The sequence below is a fragment of the Staurois parvus genome, unplaced genomic scaffold, assembly GCF_062004578.1.
Source record: "Staurois parvus isolate SC_StPar_1 unplaced genomic scaffold, SC_StPar_1.0 ptg001878l, whole genome shotgun sequence".
NCBI classification, from domain to species: domain Eukaryota; kingdom Metazoa; phylum Chordata; class Amphibia; order Anura; family Ranidae; genus Staurois; species Staurois parvus.
In genome coordinates this window covers 436,861-458,456 of record NW_028319674.1, presented here as the reverse complement: position 1 = coordinate 458,456, position 21,596 = coordinate 436,861, and the positions used below count along the sequence as shown (strand labels likewise).

General features: G+C 49.7%; 1 protein-coding gene across 3 annotated transcripts in view; it reads right to left on the bottom strand.

Annotated features, from left to right (window-relative positions):
• The window catches only part of LOC149433924 (rhombotin-1), a 180,249-nt gene that overhangs the window by 26,045 nt on the left and 132,608 nt on the right, over nt 1-21,596 (bottom strand). Inside the window, exon 1 of one of the 3 annotated variants that reach the window (XM_089664283.1) lies at nt 21,093-21,267. The exons of the other annotated variants lie outside the window; for them this stretch is intronic. The gene's annotated coding sequence lies outside the window, so the exon portion shown is untranslated. Of the gene's footprint in view, nt 1-21,092; nt 21,268-21,596 lie in introns of those variants that run through there. 3 annotated transcript variants of the gene reach the window in all.

Genomic DNA, 21,596 nt, shown 5'->3' with positions numbered 1-21,596 from the left:
TTGCAGGTGATTGGAGGATCGAGGTGAACGCCCCTTCGTTGGTATCAGTGGGAGGAATAGTGCCCCATCATTGGTGTCAGTGGGAGGAATAGTGCCCCATCATTGGTGTCAGTGGGAGGAATAGTGCCCCATCGTTGGTGTCAGTGGGAGGAATAGTGCCCCATCATTGGTGTCAGTGGGAGGAATAGTGCCCCATCGTTGGTGTCAGTGGGAGGAATAGTGCCCCATCATTGGTGTCAGTGGGAGGAATAGTGCCCCATCATTGGTGTCAGTGGGAGGAATAGTGCCCCATCATTGGTGTCAGTGGGAGGAATAGTGCCCCGTCGTTGGTGTCAGTGGGGGGAATAGTGTCCCATCATTGGTGTCAGTGGGGGGAATAGTGCCCCGTCATTGGTGTCAGTGGGAGGAATAGTGCCCCGTCATTGGTGTCAGTGGGAGGAATAGTGTCCCGTCATTGGTGTCAGTGGGGGGAATAGTGCCCCATCGTTGGTGTCAGTGGGGGGAATAGTGCCACATCGTTGGGGTCAGTGGGAGGAATAGTGTCCCATCATTGGTGTCAGTGGGGGGAATAGTGCCACATCGTTGGTGTCAGTGGGAGGAATAGTGCCCCATCATTGGTATCAGTGGGAGGAATAGTGCCCCATCATTGGTATCAGTGGGAGGAATAGTGCCCCATCATTGGTATCAGTGGGAGGAATAGTGCCCCATCATTGGTGTCAGTGGGAGGAATAGTGCCCCATCATTGGTGTCAGTGGGAGGAATAGTGCCCCGTCATTGGTGTCAGTGGGGGAATAGTGCCCCGTCATTGGTGTCAGTGGGAGGAATAGTGCCCCGTCATTGGTGTCAGTGGGAGGAATAGTGTCTCGTCATTGGTGTCAGTGGGAGGAATAGTGCTCCATCATTGGTGTCAGTGGGGGAATAGTGCCCCGTCATTGGTGTCAGTGGGAGGAATAGTGCCCCGTCATTGGTGTCAGTGGGAGGAATAGTGCCCCGTCATTGGTGTCAGTGGGAGGAATAGTGTCCCGTCATTGGTATCAGTGGGGGAATAGTGTCCCATCTTTGGTGTCAGTGGGAGGAATAGTGTCCCATCATTGGTGTCAGTGGGAGGAATAGTGCCCCATCATTGGTGTCAGTGGGAGGAATAGTGTCCCATCATTGGTGTCAGTGGGAGGAATAATTGCGTTTCTACCATAAAGCGATCTTTAGTTCCGTGTCTCCAGCGCGGAACGCATATTCGTCACGCACGGCGCGGTGTCGTTCTATAGGAAGGACGATTAAACCGGCGGGCAGCCTCCTTTCCCGCGCTCCCACTTTCCGGAGGACGAATACAAGTCCGTGTAATCGATGCCCGCGGGGGATAATGGCCGCCACACACTTGACATTTTGTAGAAGTCGTAAAATAAATTAAAGGGGGGCGGGGCTGGTGGGGGCGGGGCTGGCGGTGGCGTCGCGGAAGACGCGCTCCTCTCTCTAATCACTGACAGCGAAGATAAAAGCTTCGGGACGACGGCACTTAAGACGATTTCACACAAACACGGAACGATCGATCCATTGGAGAACGCAGTAGCTGCACTACCATGGAGACGGCGGAGGAACGGCCACTTAGACGTTTCCAAAGTCGCAGTTTTTTTTTTCTCGCCCGTCTCCCCAGCGCCGATAATGATTTAAAGTGGCGATCGTTCACGCCGCCTGTAAGTGCGCATTTTCCTTCCTCGCCGCTCCGCTTAATACATTGAAATGGTAAAAATAAATATCTTTGCTGCCTGAGACGCGTTAAGTGCTGCCGACCCGACATTCCCAGAATCCTCCTCTCTGGGGCGTGAAACGCGCGCACAAAGGGGGCGGTAAAAAGCAGAATGTAGCAATAAATATTCAAAGGGATCGCTGATCTGCCGTGCCATGTGATCGGCCGTGCCGTGTGATCGGCCGTGCCATGTGATCGGCCGTGCCGTGATCTGCCGTGCCATGTGATCGGCCGTGCCGTGATCTGCCGTGCCATGTCATTGGCCGTGCCGTGTGATCGGCCGTGCCGTGAGATCTGCCGTGCCGTGTGATCGGCCGTGCCATGCGATCTGCCGTGCCGTGTGATTGGCTGTGCCATGCGAGTTGCATGTCATGCGCTATTGTCCGGAAATAAAGCCGTCCTATCGGTGTGAGATCGACTCGTAACATAATAATGTTCAATAACGGAATCGATCGATCAGAGAAGATCCACCTTCTATCAGTAAAAAAAAGCTGTCCTTCAATCGGTGACTCTGCCTAGGCTGAGATGATGTCATCAGTCTGCTGCAGGCAGGAGGAGGCATTTCCTCAGTTTCCCTTCCCCCAGTGATCAGACTGTACATTGTAACTTTGTAAAAGGCGGCAGCACAGTGTCTAAATGGTCAGCACTTCCGCCTGGCAGTACTCGGGTCGTTGGTTCAAATCCCAACCACAGCACCACCTGCCTGAAATTTGCATGTTCTCCCTGTGCCTGTGTGGGTTTCCTCCGGGTACTCCGGTTTCCTCCCACACTCCAAAGACATGCTGGTAGGTGAATTGGCTCCGGTCTAAATTGTCCCTAGTATGTGTATGTATGATGGGAGTTAGGGACCTTAGATTGTACACTCCTCGGGGGCGGGGACTGATGTGAATGTACAATATATATGTAAAGTGCTGCGTAAATTGACGGGGCTATATAAGTACCTGAAATAAATAAATAAGGAGGAGGAGGCATTTCCTCAGTCTCCCCTCCCCCAGTGATCAGACTGTACATTGTAACTTTGTAGAAGGAGGAGGAGGCATTTCCTCAGTCTCCCCTCCCCCAGTGATCAGACTGTACATTGTAACTTTGTAGAAGGAGGAGGAGTCATTTCCTCAGTCTCCCCTCCCCCAGTGATCAGACTGTACATTGTAACTTTGTAGAAGGAGGAAGCATTTCTTCAGTCTTCAGGTAGAGGAGACGACCCCAACAAAGAGGTAGAGGATCTGACCCCAACAAAGAGGTAGAGGAGACCACCCCAACAAAGAGGTAGAGGAGACCACCCCAACGAAGAGGAAGAGGAGACGACCCCAACGAAGAGGCAGAGGAGACGACCCCAACGAAGAGGCAGAGGAGACGACCCCAACAAAGAGGTAGAGGAGACCACCCCAACAAAGAGGTAGAGGAGACGACCCCAACAAAGGGGTAGAGGAGATGACCCCAACAAAGAGGTAGAGGAGACGACCCCAACAAAGGGGTAGAGGAGATGACCCCAACAAAGAGGCAGAGGAGACGACCCCAACGAAGAGGCAGAGGAGACGACCCCAACGAAGAGGAAGAGGAGACGACCCCAACGAAGAGGAAGAGGAGACGACCCCAACGAAGAGGAAGAGGAGACGACCCCAACGAAGAGGTAGAGGATCTGACCCCAACAAAGAGGTAGAGGAGATGACCCCAACAAAGAGGTAGAGGAGACCACCCCAACAAAGAGGTAGAGGAGACGACCCCAACAAAGGGGTAGAGGAGATGACCCCAACAAAGAGGTAGAGGAGATGACCCCAACAAAGAGGTAGAGGAGACCACCCCAACAAAGAGGTAGAGGAGACGACCCCAACAAAGGGGTAGAGGAGATGACCCCAACAAAGAGGTAGAGGAGACGACCCCAACAAAGAGGTAGAGGAGACGACCCCAACAAAGAGGTAGAGGAGACCACCCCAACAAAGAGGCAGAGGAGACCACCCCAACAAAGAGGTAGAGGAGACCACCCCAACAAAGAGGCAGAGGAGACCACCCCAACAAAGAGGTAGAGGAGACGACCCCAACGAAGAGGAAGAGGAGACGACCCCAACAAAGAGGCAGAGGAGACGACCCCAACGAAGAGGCAGAGGAGACGACCCCAACGAAGAGGCAGAGGAGACGACCCCAACGAAGAGGAAGAGGAGACGACCCCAACAAAGAGGCAGAGGAGACCACCCCAACAAAGAGGCAGAGGAGACCACCCCAACAAAGAGGTAGAGGAGACGACCCCAACAAAGAGGTAGAGGAGACCACCCCAACAAAGAGGTAGAGGAGACGACCCCAACGAAGAGGCAGAGGAGACGACCCCAACGAAGAGGCAGAGGAGACGACCCCAACGAAGAGGAAGAGGAGACGACCCCAACGAAGAGGAAGAGGAGATGACCCCAACGAAGAGGAAGAGGAGACGACCCCAACAAAGAGGCAGAGGAGACGACCCCAACGAAGAGGAAGAGGAGACGACCCCAACAAAGAGGCAGAGGAGACGACCCCAACAAAGAGGAAGAGGAGACGACCCCAACAAAGAGGCAGAGGAGCCGACCCCAACAAAGAGGCAGAGGAGCCGACCCCAACAAAGAGGCAGAGGAGCCGACCCCAACAAAGAGGCAGAGGAGCCGACCCCAACAAAAAAGTAGAGGAGCCAACCCCAACAAAGAGGTAGAGGAGACCACCCCCACAAGGAGGTAGAGGAGACCACCCCAACAAAGAGGTAGAGGAGCCAACCTCAACAAAGAAGCAGAGGAGACGACCCCAACAAAGAGGCAGAGGAGCTGACCCCAACAAAGAGGTAGAGGAGATGACCCCAACAATGAGGAAGAGGAGACCACCCCAACAAAGAGGTACTGGAGATGACCCCAACAAAGAGGTTGTGGAGACGACCCCAAGAAAGAGGAAGAGGAGCCGACCCCAACAAAGAGGTAGAGGAGACCACCCCAACAAAGAGGTAGAGGAGACCACCCCAACAAAGAGGCAGAGGAGCCGACCCCAACAAAGAGGTAGAGGAGACCACCCCAACAAAGAGGCAGAGGAGACCACCCCAACAAAGAGGTAGAGGAGACGACCCCAACAAAGAGGAAGAGGAGCCGACCCCAACAAAGAGGTAGAGGAGCCGACCCCAACGAAGAGGTAGAGGAGCCGACCCCAACAAAGAGGTAAAGGAAATGACACAACAACGAGGAAGAAGAGCCGACCCCATCAAGAGCCAATATGGCCCCATTGCAGAGTTGGCTGGTGTGTGGAGGCTGCGGTTCCTTCTGTACAACTTTGAAAATAAAAAAAAATGTTTTTGCCAGAAAAATCTTTTTAAATGTCACTTTTTTCTCTCTCCTCGTAATGAACTGACCTCTTCTAATATTTAATTTGCGGCTAATCTCTGCAAAGGAAACTTGATGGACGAGCCGATTTGAACCTTCACAAGTCATCCTCCTCAGATCAGATTAAATCTAAATCACGCTTCTCTTGATATAAGAGAGAGGCATTTCTTCCCGGGAAGGGGAATTTCCATTTCAAGTCTTCTGAGGGATCTTTGTACCATCCTAATGAAATGTGTCCAGAATTATCCATCACAAGGAGCTTATCTCCGCTCATATTCTCTGCTCTCTTCATCTCCCGCCTCAATCAGCCAATAGATAGAAATTAAATTTACCTCCGGAAAGTTTTAATTAGCGGAGGAAAAGGCCGCGCCGGAGGATGAAGTCTATCGGCCCCTTTTAAAACTGACTAACTTATCGGGGAAAAACTTATCTTGATCCACCTGTCATCTGCTCTTCAAAGGGCTCGGCGAGACTTGAAGGAAAAAACGCAAAGTGACAGCAAGGACAGGAACTGCAGATGGCTCTTCGGGGGGGGGGGGGGGGGGGGGGTGATAATGACTCTGTCACATCATTACCGAAGTTTGGGGAAGGTGGGGGGAGGGGCGACATCTCTGATTTTAAAACCTCTTCCTTCAAACTGAGACTTGTTTTCTAGAAGCTTCAAAGTGGAACGTAGGCCTTTCTAGTTTTGGTCAACCTGGAATATGGGTTAGAACCTGAAATGTTCCCTCATGTCCTGTGACACCGGGACAGGAAATGAGGGAAAATCTCCAACTCAATGGGGACACCGGGAACAAAAACATCCCAAAAAAAAGTTCCCAACTAGGTTAGAACCTGAAATATTCCCTCATGTCCATGTCTATCGGCCCCTTTTAAAACCGACTAACTTATCGGGAAAAACTTATCTTGATCCACCTGTCATCTGCTCTTCAAAGGTCTCGGCGAAACTTGAAGGAAAAAACGCAAAGTGACGGCAAGGACAGGAACTGCAGATGGCTCTTCGGGGGGGGGGGTGATAATGACTCTGTCACATCATTACCGAAGTTTGGGGAAGGTGGGGGGAGGGGCGACATCTCTGATTTTAAAACCTCTTCCTTCAAACTGAGACTTGTTTTCTAGAAGCTTCAAAGTGGAACGTAGGCCTTTCTAGTTTTGGTCAACCTGGAATATGGGTTAGAACCTGAAATGTTCCCTCATGTCCTGTGACACCGGGACAGGAAATGAGGGAAAATCTCCAACCCAATGGGAACACCGGGAACAAAAAACATCCCAAAAAAAAGTTCCCAACTAGGTTAGAACCTGAAATATTCCCTCATGTCCATGTCTATCGGCCCCTTTTAAAACCGACTAACTTATCGGGAAAAACTTATCTTGATCCACCTGTCATCTGCTCTTCAAAGGTCTCGGCGAGACTTGAAGGAAAAAACGCAAAGTGACGGCAAGGACAGGAACTGCAGATGGCTCTTCGGGGGGGTGATAATGACTCTGTCACATCATTACCGAAGTTTGGGGAAGGTGGGGGGAGGGGCGACATCTCTGATTTTAAAACCTCTTCCTTCAAACTGTAACTTCTGGAAGCTTTGAAGTGAAATGTAGGCCTTTCTAGTTTTGGTCAACCAAGAAAATGGGTTAGAACCTGAAATGTTCCCTCATGTCCATGCCTATCGGCCCCTTTTAAAACCGACTTATCTTGATCCACCTATCATCTGCTCTTCAAAGGGCATGCCGAGACTTGAAGGAAAAAGCGCAAAGTGATGGCAAGGACAGGAACTGCAGATGGCTCTTCGGTGGTGATAATGGCTCTGTCATTACCGAAGTTTGAGGAACCTCTTCCTTCAAACTGAAACTTGTTTTCTAGAAGCTTCAAAGAGGAACGTAGGCCTTTCTAGTTTTGGTCAACCAGGAAAATGGGTTAGAACCTGAAATATTCCCTCATGTCCATGTCTATCGGCCCCTTTTAAAACTAACTTATCGGGGAAAAACTTATCTTGATCCACCTGTCACCTGCTCTTCAAAGGGCTCGCCGAGACTTGAAGGAAAAAGCGCAAAGTGACGGCAAGGACAGGAACTGCAGATGGCTCTTCGAAGTTTGAGGAACCTCTTCCTTTAAACTGAAACTTGTTTTCTAGAAGCTTCAAAGTGGAACGTAGACCTTTCTAGATTTTGGTCAACCAGGAAAATGGGTTAGAACCTGAAATGTTCCCTCATGTCCTGTGACACCGGGACAGGAAATGAGGGAAAATCTCCAACTCAATGGGGACACAGGGAACAAAATCAACCCCAATAAAAGTTCCCAACTGGGTTAGAACCTGAAATATTCCCTCATGTCCATGTCTATTGGCCTCTTTTAAAACCAACTAACTTTTCGTGAAAAATTTATCTTGATCCACCTGTCATCTGCTCTTTAAAGGGCTCTCCGAGACTTGAAGGAAAAAATGCAAAGTGACGGCAAGGACAGGACCTGCAGATGGCTCTTCGGGGGTGATAATGGCTCTGTCAAATCATTACCGAAGTTTGGGGAGGGGCAACATTTCTGATTTTAAAACCTCTTCCTTCAAACTGAGACTTGTTTTCTAGAAGCTTCAAAGAAGAACGTAGGCCTTTCTAGTTTTGGTCAACCAAGATAATAGGTTAGAACCTGAAATGTTCCCTCATGTCCATGTCTATCGGCCCCTTTTAAAACCTAACTTATTGTGGAAAAACTTATCTTGATCTATCTGTCATCTGCTCTTCAAAGGGCTCGCCGAGACTTGAAGGAAAAAGTGCAAAGTGACGGCAAGGACAGGAACTGCAGATGGCTTTTTGGGGGTGATAATGACTCTGTCACATCATTAACAAAGTTTGAGGAACCTCTTCCTTCAAACTGAAACTTGTTTTCTAGAAGCTTCAAAGAGTTTTGGTCAACCAGGAAAATGGGTTAGAACCTGAAATGTTCCCTCATGTCCATGTCTATCGGCCCCTTTTAAAACCGACTGACTTATCGGGAAAAACTTATCTTGATCCACCTGTCATCTGCTCTTCAAAGGGCTCACGGAGACTTGAAGGAAAAACTCAAAGTGACGGCAAGGACAGGAGCTGCAGATGGCTCTTCGGGGGTGATAATGGCTCTGTCACATCATTACCGAAGTTTGAGGAACCTCTTCCTTCAAACTGAAACTTGTTTTCTAGAAGCTTCAAAGTGGAAAGTAGGCCTTTTGGTCAACATGGAAAATGGGTTAGAACCTGAAATGTTCCCTCATGTCCATGTCTATCGGCCCCTTTTAAAACTGGAGGGGCCACATTTCTGATTTTAAAACCTCTTCCTTCAAAAGTGTAACTTCTGGAAGCTTCAATGTGGAACGTAGGCCTTCCAACCAGGAATATGGGTTAGAACCTGAAATGTTCCCTCATGTCCTGTGACCTCGGGACAGGAAATGAGGGAAAATTTCCAACCCAATGGGGACACCAGGAACAAAAACATCCTCCAAAAAAGTTCCCAACTCAACTAAAAAATGGTTTTATTTATAAATTTGATAAGAGGGGGCGGGGGGACCAGGTAAGGCAAGATATAATCAGATTAAACTTCAGCTTTCAGCAGATTGTATCGGTTTGTAACAAATGGCGGCATCTCTGTGCGAAATATAAATCATCCCAACGAGGACGAGGAATTAGTATATAGAAGGTTGTTAATATTGATCGCTCGCCGTTCTCAATCACCCGAGTATGGCTGACGGGCGGGAGTGTGATGGATCCCCTCTGACAGGAGATGTAAGTCCTGTCCTCCTCCTTCCCCCCGCCCCGATCTCCGGGATGAAAGACGTTCGGTTTAATATGGAGATGGAAGATATTCAGAATTAATGGAGCCGAGAAAATTCTCCGCTAATCAGCACTTGTGACAGTCAGAAATTCTCCAAATGGCGCTTCAAACTTTCCGGGGGGAACTCGATTCTCCGAGCTTGATCAGATCCCGCCATTAAATCTTCCCAATTTACAGGGCGGGTTCTGAAATTCAGATCAGGACGGGGCGAGCGGCCCGGGAGCTCCATCCAGAACTGGAAATTTACTGCGGAGAGCGGCATGGCGGTCTACCTTGACGGCGAATTTAGTATGAGACGCCAATGCGATGGAGAGTGTTATGTCATAACATGGATGATGGAGCCAAAACCATTCCAATGGAAGCCATATTGAAATCCAGTCTTGTTAAATCCCGCCTCTATAATAATACAAATAATAATAATAAGTGATCAGAGATCAGATACACCGCGTTCCAAATTATTCAGCAAATTCTATTTAAGTGTCACAAAGATGAAATCTTTTGTTTTTCAGTGTAACTCATGGATGGCATTGTGTGTCAGGGCTCTTTTGATCACTGAAAACAATCTGGGACACCTGTGATAATTCGATTGGCCGGTGAGCCCAATTGAAGGAAAAACTCCTAAAGGACGGCGTTCCCCATTATTAGGCAGAGCGCCATTTTTTAAGCAATATGGGAAGAAAAAGGATCTCTCTGCTGTCGAAAAGAGTGAAATAGTTCGACGCCTTGGACGAGGGATGAAAACATTCGATATTTCAGGAAAACGTAAGCGTGATCATCGCACTATGAAGAGATTTGTGGCTGTTTCAGAGCACAGACGGGTTGGTGCAGATAAAGGCACATTGAGGAAGATTTCTGCCAGATCCATGCATCGGATCAAGAGAGCAGCTGCTAAAATCCCATTACAGAGCAGCAAACAGATATTTGAAGCTGCTGGTGCCTCTGGAGTCCCACGGACATCAAGGTGTAGAGTCCTCCAGAGTCTTGCAACTGTGCAGAAACCTTCTATTCGGCCACCACTAACCAATGCTCACAAGCAGAAACGGCTGCATTGGGCAGAAAAATACATGAAGACTCATTTTCAAACAGTCCTGTTCACTGATGAGTGCCGTGCAACCCTGGATGGTCCAGATGGATGGAGTAGTGGATGGTTGGTGGACGGCCACCCTGTTCCAACAAGGCTGCGACGTCAGCAAGGCGGTGGTGGAGTCATGTTTTGGGCCGGAATCATGGGAACAGAGCTGGTCGGCCCCTTTAGGGTCCCCGAAGGTGTAAAGATGACCTCTGCAAAGTATGTGGAGTTTATGACTGACCACTTTCTTCCCTGGTACAGAAGGAAGAACTATGCTTTCCGTAATAAAATCATCTTCATGCATGACAATGCACCATCTCATGCTGCAAAGAACACCTCCGCATCAATGGCTGCTATGGGGATAAAAGGAGAGAAAGTCATGGTGTGGCCTCCATCCTCCCCTGACCTCAATCCTATGGAGAACCTTTGGAGCATCCTCAAGCAAAAGATCTATGAGGGTGGGAGGCAGTTTACATCCAAACAGCAGCTCTGGGAGGCTATTCTGACATCTTGCAAACAAATTCCAGCAGAAACTGTCCAAAAACTGCCAAGTTCAATGGATGCCAGACTTGTGATCTGCTATCAGATAAGGGCTCCTATGTTACAATGTAACGTGACCGCTTCAAATGGTTACAAAGTTACAATGTTGGGAAAAGTTGGATTGAAATAGCTTTTGATTTCAGTAAATTTGCTGCAAACACAACAAATGACAATTTTCAGTTCTTTACAACCTAGAAAGTGTTTGGAAACTTCCTGTGCGGAATAATCCGGAACACAAATCCTGTTATCATTAGGAGGTTTGTTCAATAAAATGTGAATTGTCCTCTTCTAGTTGTCACCTGAGAATTCTGCCGACTGATATTTACATCAATTATTGGGGGAAAGGAGGAAATATCATCTGCAGAATCATTTGTAACACGGTGTATATATAAATTTGAGTAGTATAATATATTCCATATAATTCAACCAAAAAAAAAAAAATATTATATAATATATATATCTCAATAACAGGTAATCAGTAATTACAAAAAAATAAATAAATAAATATAACAATAATATAAAATGATAATAATAATCATTTATGACAAAATTTTTATGGCATTGCCTGTCGCTGACTTTGAACTTGAAAAGAAATGTGATTTGCACGCGGGTCGTCCTTTTATTCTGCAGAACGTTGCGATCGTTCAGGATGGGGATGATGGGAAGCGCGGGAGGGGGTGATGGGAAGCGCGGGAGAGGGTGATGGGAAGCGCGAAGGGGATGATGGGAAGCGCAGGAGGGGGTGATGGGAAGCGCGGGAGGGGGTGAGGGGAAGCGCGGGAGAGGGTGATGGGAAGCGCGAAGGGGGTGATGGGAAGCGCGGGAGGGGATGAGGGGAAGTGCGGGAGGGGGTGACGGGAAGCGCGGGAGGGGGTGAGGGGAAGCGCGGGAGGGGGTGAGGGGAAGCGCGGGAGGGGGTGATGGGAAGCGCGGGAGGGGGTGAGGGGAAGCGCGGGAGAGGGTGATGGGAAGCGCGAAGGGGGTGAGGGAAAGCGCGGGAGGGGGTGACGGGAAGCGCGGGAGGGGGTGACGGGAAGCGCGGGAGGGGGTGAGGGGAAGCGCGGGAGGGGGTGAGGGGAAGCGCGGGAGGGGGTGACGGGAAGCGCGGGAGGGGGTGGGGGGAAGCGGAGGGGATGAGGGGAAGCGCGGGAGGGGATGATGGGAAGCGCGGGAGGGGATGATGGGAAGCGCGGGAGGGGATGATGGGAAGTGCGGGAGGGGATGATGGGAAGTGCGGGAGGGGATGATGGGAAGTGCGGGAGGGGATGATGGGAAGTGCGATCTCCCTCTCCGCGACTCTTAGAAAAGTAATAAAGACTAAAGCGCAGTTTATCTACAATGCCGGCGTTTCAGGAGCCGACGAAATTGCTGCAATCTTTCAAAAAGGGAGCCGGAGAGGAGTGGAGAGGAGATGGAGAAAAGGTCGGGGAGGACAGGATTCCCCCGCAGAAAGAGGCCCTGAAAGCGTCACTCCACCCAAAAGTGATTGGTAGATGGTCCGTCCAGTCCTGACACTTACACAGCTCTGCCGGTGTGACCGCACACCTACACAGCTTCCTTCCATCTGTCCCAATTGACCATACTTAGACACACCCACAAATTACACCACTCCCCCCATACTTTTGATATAAGGACACGCCCATGATGCTACATACAGAGAGGAAAGGGAGTTGGTAACATCAGAATTCCCCTCAGAGTCCCCCCCCCTTACATCGGGGCCCCCATTAGACTACCCTCTTACCCTCCTGAGTCACATCAGAGCCTCCTCTTCTATCAGGATCCCCATTAGAGTTTCTCTTACATCAGGATCCCCAGCAGAGTCCACATCAGACTCTCCTCCTACATCAGAATCCCCACTTACATTAGGATCTTTATCAGAGTCTCCTCATATTAAAGTTCTGATCAGAGTCCCCAATTACATCAGAATTCCCTCAGAACCTCCTCTTACCTTCCTGAGTCTACAGAGTCCTGAGTCCACAGAGTCCCCAGCACACTCAGGGTCTCCATCAGAGTCCCCCTCCTATATCAGGGCCCCCAGTAGACTACCCTCTTACCCTCCTGAGTCCACATCAGAGTCCCCACCACACTCAGGGTCTCCATCAGAGTCCCCCTCCTATATCAGGGCCCCCATTAGACTACCCTTTTACCCTCCTGAGTCCACATCACAGTCCCCGCACACTCAGGGTCTCCATCAGAGTCTCCCCTTACGTCACAGTCAGAGTATTTATTTTTTTCAAGAGATAACAAAGTATCAAAATGTATCAAATAAAGAAACTTTTGATGAATCTGTACAACGATTGTCCCTGGCAGTCTGCGCTCCGTCCCGTATCGGGCCCAGGACCACCCGGCTCTCCGTGCCCCCCTCCACCTCTCTGCACCCCCCAGTTCTCTGCGCCCCTCCCCCCCACACACCCCACCTCTCTGCACCCCCCCAGCTCTCTGCGCCCCTCCCCCCACCTCTCTACACCCCCAGCTCTCCGTGCCCCCCCTCCACCTCCCTGCACCCCCCCAGCTCTCTGCGCCCCTCCCCCCACCTCTCTGCACCCCCCAGCTCTTCGCGTCCCTCCCCCCCACACCCCACCTCTCTGCACCCCCCCAGCTCTTCGTGTCCTCCCCCCCACACCCCACCTCTCTGCACCCCCCCAGCTCTCCGTGCCCCCACCCCACCTCTCTGCACCCCCCCCAGCTCTTCGCGTCCCTCCCCCCCACACCCCACCTCTCTGCACCCCCCCAGCTCTTCGTGTCCCTCCCCCCCACACCCCACCTCTCTGCACCCCCCCAGCTCTCCGCGCCCCTCCCCCCCACCTCTCTCCCCCTCTCTTCACCCCCAGCTCTCCGCGCTCCCCCCCACCCTCTCTGCACCCCCCAGCTCTCCGTGCCCCCCCCCACACCCCCCTCTCTGCACCCCCTGTGCTTTCCATGCCCCCCCACCTCCCTGCACCCCCAGCTATCCACGCCCCTCCCCCCACCTCTCTGCACCCCCTCTACGCCTCTTCACTCTGTCAGCGACTTTCCAAGAAGTTGACATGAAAGGATTAGCGGCTGAACTTCACCTGCGTTCCGTACCTTGTTAGCGGGATAAGTGCGCTCATTAAGGCTCTGCGAGACTAAAAAAAACGACGCTAATGAGGAAAAATTGGTGGTGAGAGAACAAAGTGTGCGGGGGGGGGGGGTCTCTTTTTACGTTTCCTCGGGGAGCTTCTCCAAAAACATACGAAGGGAAAAAAAAAAAAGAAAGAAAAGTTTCGTTTTATGGCGGCTAATTGGCGATTCTTTTGTGGCGTTCTGCTTTGAATAAAAGAACTAATTACAAAGGTCGTCCCGCCTCCTGCAAACCCCCGTAATTGGCTTGTTCTGCAGACAATGCCGCCCGGCCTTAATCACCCCCCGAAAAAATGGCCGCGACAGGTTCACAATGCGGTCTGCCGGCCCGATGACCTTTTTGGTGAAACAATTTAAAGCCTCTTTTGTCTCCGTCCAACAATGAGCGCCGGAGTTACTGGCTCGTAAAACGTTCCTGTTTATCTGTTGGTGAATGTCGTCCGGTAAACCGCGCGGCCTGCGGCCGTAAACGCCGTCTGGAGATCGGAGACTCATTAAAGCTGGACTTTATGGGGGACATTTCCATTCTCCCGCTGAGCGACTCCTGACGTCTCCCAAATGTGTCTGACATCTGTCCTGTCCTCACGTGGCACAGATAACACGCCAAGTGTGGCCCCTGACATCGCTAAAGGGCCACATGGAACACCAGTATGTGAAATTCTACAGAGAACTGTCAGAGAGTGCAGGCATACAAGAGACTGTCAGAGGCTGTGGATACACTACAAGAGACTGTCATATTCTGGGAATATACTACAGGAGACTGTCAGTGACTGTGAATCCTCTGAAGGAGACTGTAAGAGATTGTGAATGCACTACAGGAGACTGTTAGAGGTTGTGAATACACTACAGGAGACTGTTAGAGGTTGTGAATGCACTACAGGAGACTGTTTAGAGGTTGTGAATGCACTACAGGAGACTGTTAGAGGTTGTGAATACACTACAGGAGACTGTTTAGAGGTTGTGAATACACTACAGGAGACTGCCATAATTTGGGAATATACTACAGGAGACTGTCAGTGACTGTGAATACACTACATCAGGCCTGTCAGAGGCTGTGAACACACTTCAAGGGACTGTCAGAGGCTGTGGATACACTACAAGAGACTGTCATATTCTGGGAATATACTACAGGAGACTGTCAGTGAACGGTAATACACTTCAAGGGACTGTCAGAGGATGTGAATACACTACAGAAGACTGTCAAACTGTGGACATACAACAGAAGACTGTTAGAGGTTGTGACTATACTACAGGAGACTGCCATATTCTGGGAATATACTACAGGAGACTGTCAGTGAATGGGAATACACTACATCAGGCTGTCAGAGGCTGTGAACACACTTCAAGGGACTTTCAGAGGATGTGATCACACTACAAGAGACTGTCAAACTACAAGAGACTGTGGATATACTGCCAATGATTGTGAATATACTACCAGAGACAGTCAGATGCTGTAAATAATTTACAGGAGACAATCAAACTGCAGAATAAAAGATGAGACTGCAAAAGCTGTAAAAATAATACAAGGGACTGTCAGAGAGTGCAGACATAAAACAGAAGACTGCCAGAGACTATGAATATAGTACAGGAGACTGTCAGAAACGTTAAATAAACTACAGGAGACTGTCAGAAGCTGTAAAAAATAATACAGGAGACTGTCAGAGTGCAGACATAAAACAAACTGGACTGGAATTTACTTGAGGAGAAACTTTGAATATACTATAGAAGACTGTCAAACTGTGGACATACTACAGGAGACTGTCAGAGGCTGTGACTATGCTAAAGGAGACTGTCAAACTGTATACATACAAGAGGAGACTGTCAGAAGCTATAACAATTATACAGGAGACTGTTAGAGAGTGCAGACACACAACAGAAAACTGGAGGAGATTGTGAATACATTAAAAAGGAGACTGTCCGAGATTGTAAATTTGCTGTCGCTATACAAGGAGAGGCTGTCAGTAGCTGTAAAAAGGACAGGAGACTATCAGAGAGTGCAGGAATAAAGCAGAAGACTGTCAGAGGCTGGAAACTGCCAGAAAGTCTGAATAGAATACAGATGACTATCAAACTGTGGACGTACTATAGGAGATTGTCAGAGGCTACAAATATACTACAGGAGACTGATAAACTGTGGACTTACTAGAGGAGCCTGTCAGAGGCTATAAATATACTACAGGAGACTGTCAGAGGCTATAAATATACTACAGGGGACTGTCAGAGGCTACAGATATACTACAGGAGACTGTCAAAGGCTACAAATATACTGCAGGAGACTATCAGAGGCTACAGATATACTACAGGAGACTGTCAGAGGCTACAGATATACTACAGGAGACTGTCAGAGGCTATAAAATATACTACAGGAGACTGTCAGAGGCTACAGATATACTACAGGAGACTGTCAGAGGCTATATAAATATACTGCAGGAGACTGTCAGAGGCTACAGATATACTACAGGAGACTGTCAGAGGCTATAAATATACTACAGGAGACTATCAGAGGCTACAGATATACTACAAGAGACTGCCAGAGGCTATAAATATACTACAGGAGACTGTCAGAGGCTACATATATACTACAGGAGACTGTCAGAGGCTACAAATATACTGCAGGAGACTGTCAGAGGCTACAGATATACTACAGGAGACTGTCAGAGGCTATAAATATACTACAGGAGACTGTCAGAGGCTACAGATATACTACAGGAGACTGTCAGAGGCTATAAATATACTGCAGGAGACTGTCAGAGGCTACAGATATACTACAGGAGACTGTCAGAGGCTATAAATATACTACAGGAGACTGTCAGAGGCTACAGATATACTACAAGAGACTGCCAGAGGCTACAAATATACTACAGGAGACTGTCAGAGGCTACAAATATACTGCAGGAGACTGTCAGAGGCTACAGATATACTACAGGAGACTGTCAGAGGCTACAGATATACTGCAGTAGACTGATAAACTGTGGACTTACTAGAGGAGACTGTCAGAGGCTGCAAATAGACTACAGGAGACTGTCAAACTATGAATGGTAAGAGATTGCTGACAGGCTACAGTAGATGATCCGGTGCGGCACAGAATACCAGAGTGGTTGAAGATGGGGACATGTTACATGAGACTGTTAGAGATCTCCTACAACCCTTCACATATCTTTGCTTCCACATTTGTGCTCCTTACAGTCCTTTTGGGAATGGTTGGCGTTACGTTTGATCTCACTCTCAGCAAGAACCATTCATTAATGAAGATCATAGGGGGAAATAAAGGCAAAGGGGAAAGGGAAATCAGCAGCAAAGTGCGAAGAGATAATCCGGGGCCCACACTGGAGTGCTGGAGGTCCCGTTATTTCCAGTGTAGCTGGGTGCTGGGCTACAGCAATGTGGAGGAGGAGACACTGCCTTTTATTCTTCTCCCCCCTCTACTGAGATACTGACATTGGGCTGCACCATCCTCCTCCGCCCAGCAGGGGGAGAGCTAAAGCAAAGCAAGCCCATAGACTTCAATGCAGAGCGCTGAGAATTCTGGGAGTTGTGTCTTAAGACAGCAGCCATATAATGGGACAGATAGACTCCGTACACCACAGATCCCAATACAGTAGGAGGAGCAGAGAGAGAGAGGGGGGGAGAGAGAGAGAGAGGAGGAGGAGAGAGAGAGAGGGGGGAGAGAGGAGAGAGAGAGGAGGAGGAGAGAGAGAGGGGGGAGAGAGGAGAGAGAGAGAAGGGGGGAGAGAGAGGAGAGAGAGGGAGAGAGAGAGGAGGAGAGAGAGCGAGGAGCAGAGAGAGAGAGAGAGAGAGATAGGGAGAGGGGGGAGAGAGAGAGAGAAGGGGGGCATAGAGAGGGGAAGAGAGGAGAGAGGGAGAGAGAGAGGGAGAGCGGGAGAGAGGGGGAGAGATAGGAGAGAGGGGGGGAGATAGGAGAGAGAGAGAAGGAAAGGGGGAGAAGAGAGAGGGGGGAGAGAGGGGGGGGGGGGCGAGAGAGAAATAGAGAGGGGGGAGAGAGAGGGGGGAGAGAGAGGTGAGGGGGAGAGAAAGAGGGAGGGGGGTGGGGAGAGAGAAGGGGGGGAGAGAAGGAGAGAGGGGGAGAGAAGGAGAGAGGTAGAGAGAGAAAGAGAGAGAGAGAAGGACAGAGGGGGGAGAGAAGGAGAGAGAGGGAGAGAGAGAACATCTCTGTCTGGATATTCGTGTGCCTGCAGGAGACTAGCAGAGATCCAAGCCAGAGACTGGGAGCTAGGACACACGTGGGCAGCACAGCACCGCCCACATCACATCACAGCACCTGCCACCGCTGCAGCAGGAAGACTGGAGCACCCACTTACCCTCTGCTTCCCACCGCTGATCAGGAAGAGCCGTAATGGGCCCCCTCTTCTTTTCTTTAATATAGTTTTACTACTGGGCACAAAGTATTACTTACGGCAGTGTTTCTCAACTCCAGTCCTCATGGACCCCCAACAGGTCATGTTTTCAGGATTTCCATTATTTTGCACAGGTGATTTGATCAGTTTCACTGCCTTAGTAATTACCACAGCTGTTTCATCTGAGGGAAATCCTGAAAACATGACCTGTTGGGGGTCCATGAGGACTGGAGTTGAGAAACACTGACTTACGGTGATTCCCTGTGATGTGGGGACTGGATTACCCACTCACCCTCTGCTTCCCACTGCTGATCAGGAAGAGTCGTAATGGAGCCCCCCTTCTTTTCGTTGATATAGTTCTACTACAGGGCACAAAGTATTACTTACGGTGATTCCCTGTGATGTGGGACTGGAGCACCCACTGACCCTCTACTGATTGCTGGAGGCTTTCGGGGAGAGTTGTAATGGGGCCCCCCCTTCTACAGCACAAGGTCACCACAGCATCCCAGGGAGGGCTATTCACTATTGCAGATAGCGCTCGCAGAGACTGAGACACCGAAGGCAAGACACTGAATGCACCCAATCCATACCACACCCTATACCTCACTTATTCCAAACCTAGGCTACACCTATGCCAGCCCTCTAACGCATTATACCAAACCTATCCCGCATCTGAACCACATCTACCTGCACCTGCGCCACGACTATACCGTACCTATATCGCATGCGGGTTAACTGGGACTGTTGTTAAGTGCAAAGACGCTCTTAAAGGGCCCCAACGATAGCCGGAAGAAGAACATCTCAAAGCACTGCCCCTCCAGGAATAATTATTCCCCCTGCCCCCACCACTACCATCCTCCTTTTCTTTTGGACCCAGTCAGTCTAGGACTAGCATTGCCGCCATAAATGCGCTCTGGCAGTATAGTTCCAGCACTCGGTCGATGAAACTTTACCACTGCTGCACCGGCAATAAAAGAAATACATGGACTGCATTCTGATGCCGGGATTTTGCTTTGTGACAGGTTCTCTTTTAAAGGGCCTCTGCACTGCGGTAGCAGAATCGGGGAAATGTAACAACCTCCAAGTCTCCGAAGTTTTCAGCCGGGTAGGTTGTGTCTGGTATATAATGTGTGTCTTGGCACTCGGGCGTGCGATTTTTCAATCACATATAATGATAATATAAGATAATGGCGTTTTAGGAACATTTTCATATAATAATAGAAGATGATTCCATTTCTGTGATTCATTATAGATCAGAACACAGACGACGCTTCTCAGAATCCAACGCATACATCTTCCCGCACTCACTGGAGAGGAATATTTGCATATTTAGAAGTTTAAAGAGTACCGGATGTTCTGTACAGCAAGCTGTGGCCCCGTCAGAGGACGCAGCCAGTCAATTCGCTGGGAGTGACATCACTGCGGTATCAGCGAATCGCGCCGAATGTTGATAATTACCTACGCTACTCTGATAATAATACAATCATCAGAAAAACATACACTGATCAGCCACAACATTCTTTTTTTTTTTTTTACCTATTGGAATGCCCCTGTGGCCTCCAATATGCAGCCATAACAATGTGACCACTGACAGGTAAAGTGAATAACACGGATTATCTCCTCACAATGATACCTGAAAGTAGATGGGATATGTTAGGCACCAAGTGAACATGTTGTCCTTGAAGTTGATGTGTTGAAAGCAGAAAAATGGACAAGCTTAAGGATTCGAGGGACTTTGACAAATTGTAATGTCTAGACGACGGGGTCAGAGCAACTCCAAAACTGCAGCTCTTGCGGGATGTTTCCGATGTGCAGTGGTCAACCAACCAAAAGTGTTTCAAAGAAGGAAAACCTTCAACAGGGTCATGGGTGGCCGAGGCTTGTTGATGGAGGTGGGGAGTGAAGGCTCATTGGTGGTGGAGGTGGGGAGGAAAGGCTCATTGATGGAGGTGGGGAGGAAAGACTCATTGATGGAGGTGGGGAGGGAAGGCTCATTGATGGAGGTGGGGAGGAAAGACTCATTGATGGAGGTGGGGAGGGAAGGCTCATTGATGGAGGTGGGGAGGGAAGGCTCATTGATGGAGGTGGGTAGAAGAGGCTCATTGATGGAGGTGTGGAGGAGGCTTATTGATGGAGATGGGGAGAGAAGGCTCATTGATGGAGATGGGGAGAAAATGCTCATTGATGGAGATGGGGAGAGAAGGCTCATTGATAGAGATGGGGAGAGAAGGCTCATTGATGGAGATGGGGAGGGAAGACTCATTGATGGAGGTGGGGAGAAAAGGCTCATTGATGGAGGTGGGAGAGAAGACTCATTGATGAAGGTGGGGAGGGAAGGCTTATTGATGGAGGTGGGGAGGGAAGGCTCATTTATGGACATGGGGAGGGAATGCTCATTTATGGACATGGGGAGGGAAGACTCATTGATGGAGGCGGGGAGAAAAGGTTCATTGATGGAGGTGGGAGAGAAGGCTTATTGATGAAGGTGGGGAGGGAAGGCTCATTGATGGAGGTGGGGAGGGAAGGCTCATTGATGGAGGTGGAGAGGGAAGGCTCATTGATGGAGGTGGGGAGGGAAGGCTCATTGAAGGAGGTGGGGAGGGATGGCTCATTGATGGAGGTGGGGAAAGAAGGCTCATTGATGGAGGTGTAATTGATGGAGGTGAAGAGGGAAGGCTTGTTGATGGAGGTGTAATTGATGGAGGTGAAGAGGGAAGGCTTGTTGATGGAGGTGGGGGGAAGGTCATTGATGGAGGTCGGGAGAGAAGACTCATTGATGGAGGTGGGGAGGGAAGGCTCATTGATGGAGGTGGGGAGGGACGGCTGGTCTGTGTAGTCCAATGAAATGGAAGAGCTACTGGAGCTCAAACTGGTGAAAAGGTTAATGTTGCTTCTGATTGAAAGGTGTCAGAACACGCAGAGCATCGCAGTACCTATTAGTCACCCTCTGAACGCTCTGCCCCCCCCCCCCCCTGTGGTCCCCTGCCCACTCACTGTGACCGGCGGTCAGGCCAGGTTAATAGACATCACCGCTTCCATTCTGTACTTTCCAGCTCTCTGTGGGAATAGTCAGATGTGCGGCGGTGTCACACGACATTTAAATCTCCCAGATGAAGATCCCTTGCGGTGCGCCCAAGTCCACGTCTTACTATTCTATTACCTGCTATGCGGCACGGCGCCAATCTACGGGCAGCCGGGATTACACCTGAATGCCGCACATCGATGTTCAGCACCGGAAAGCTGGGAAAATAATAAATATTCTATAAAAGCTTTGAGCCCCAAACGAGCAGAACGGCCGCGGCGGCAGCAGACGAAAAAAAAAACGTATTCTGTTAGCGAATTCCTGTAAATAGAATTTTCCTTCATTTGCATCGGCTGGCGAAGAGCAAAGCGTCTATTAGCTGCTTTGGAGGCCGCTCAGACGGGATCCTGCGGGAGCGCAGCTGCGGATATGCATTCAATTAGCGGCTGTCACATGGGGTCGCGGAAAGAACGGCCGCGCTTCGCATATTACCCGTTTATAAAGGTCCTGGCTGATACTTTGTTGTTTCATTTCATGAGAGATCTCATCTCTGGGCAGCACAGTGGCTAAATGGTTGGGCAGCACAGTGGCTAAATGGTTGGGCAGCACAGTGGCTAAATGGCTGGGCAGCACAGTGGCTAA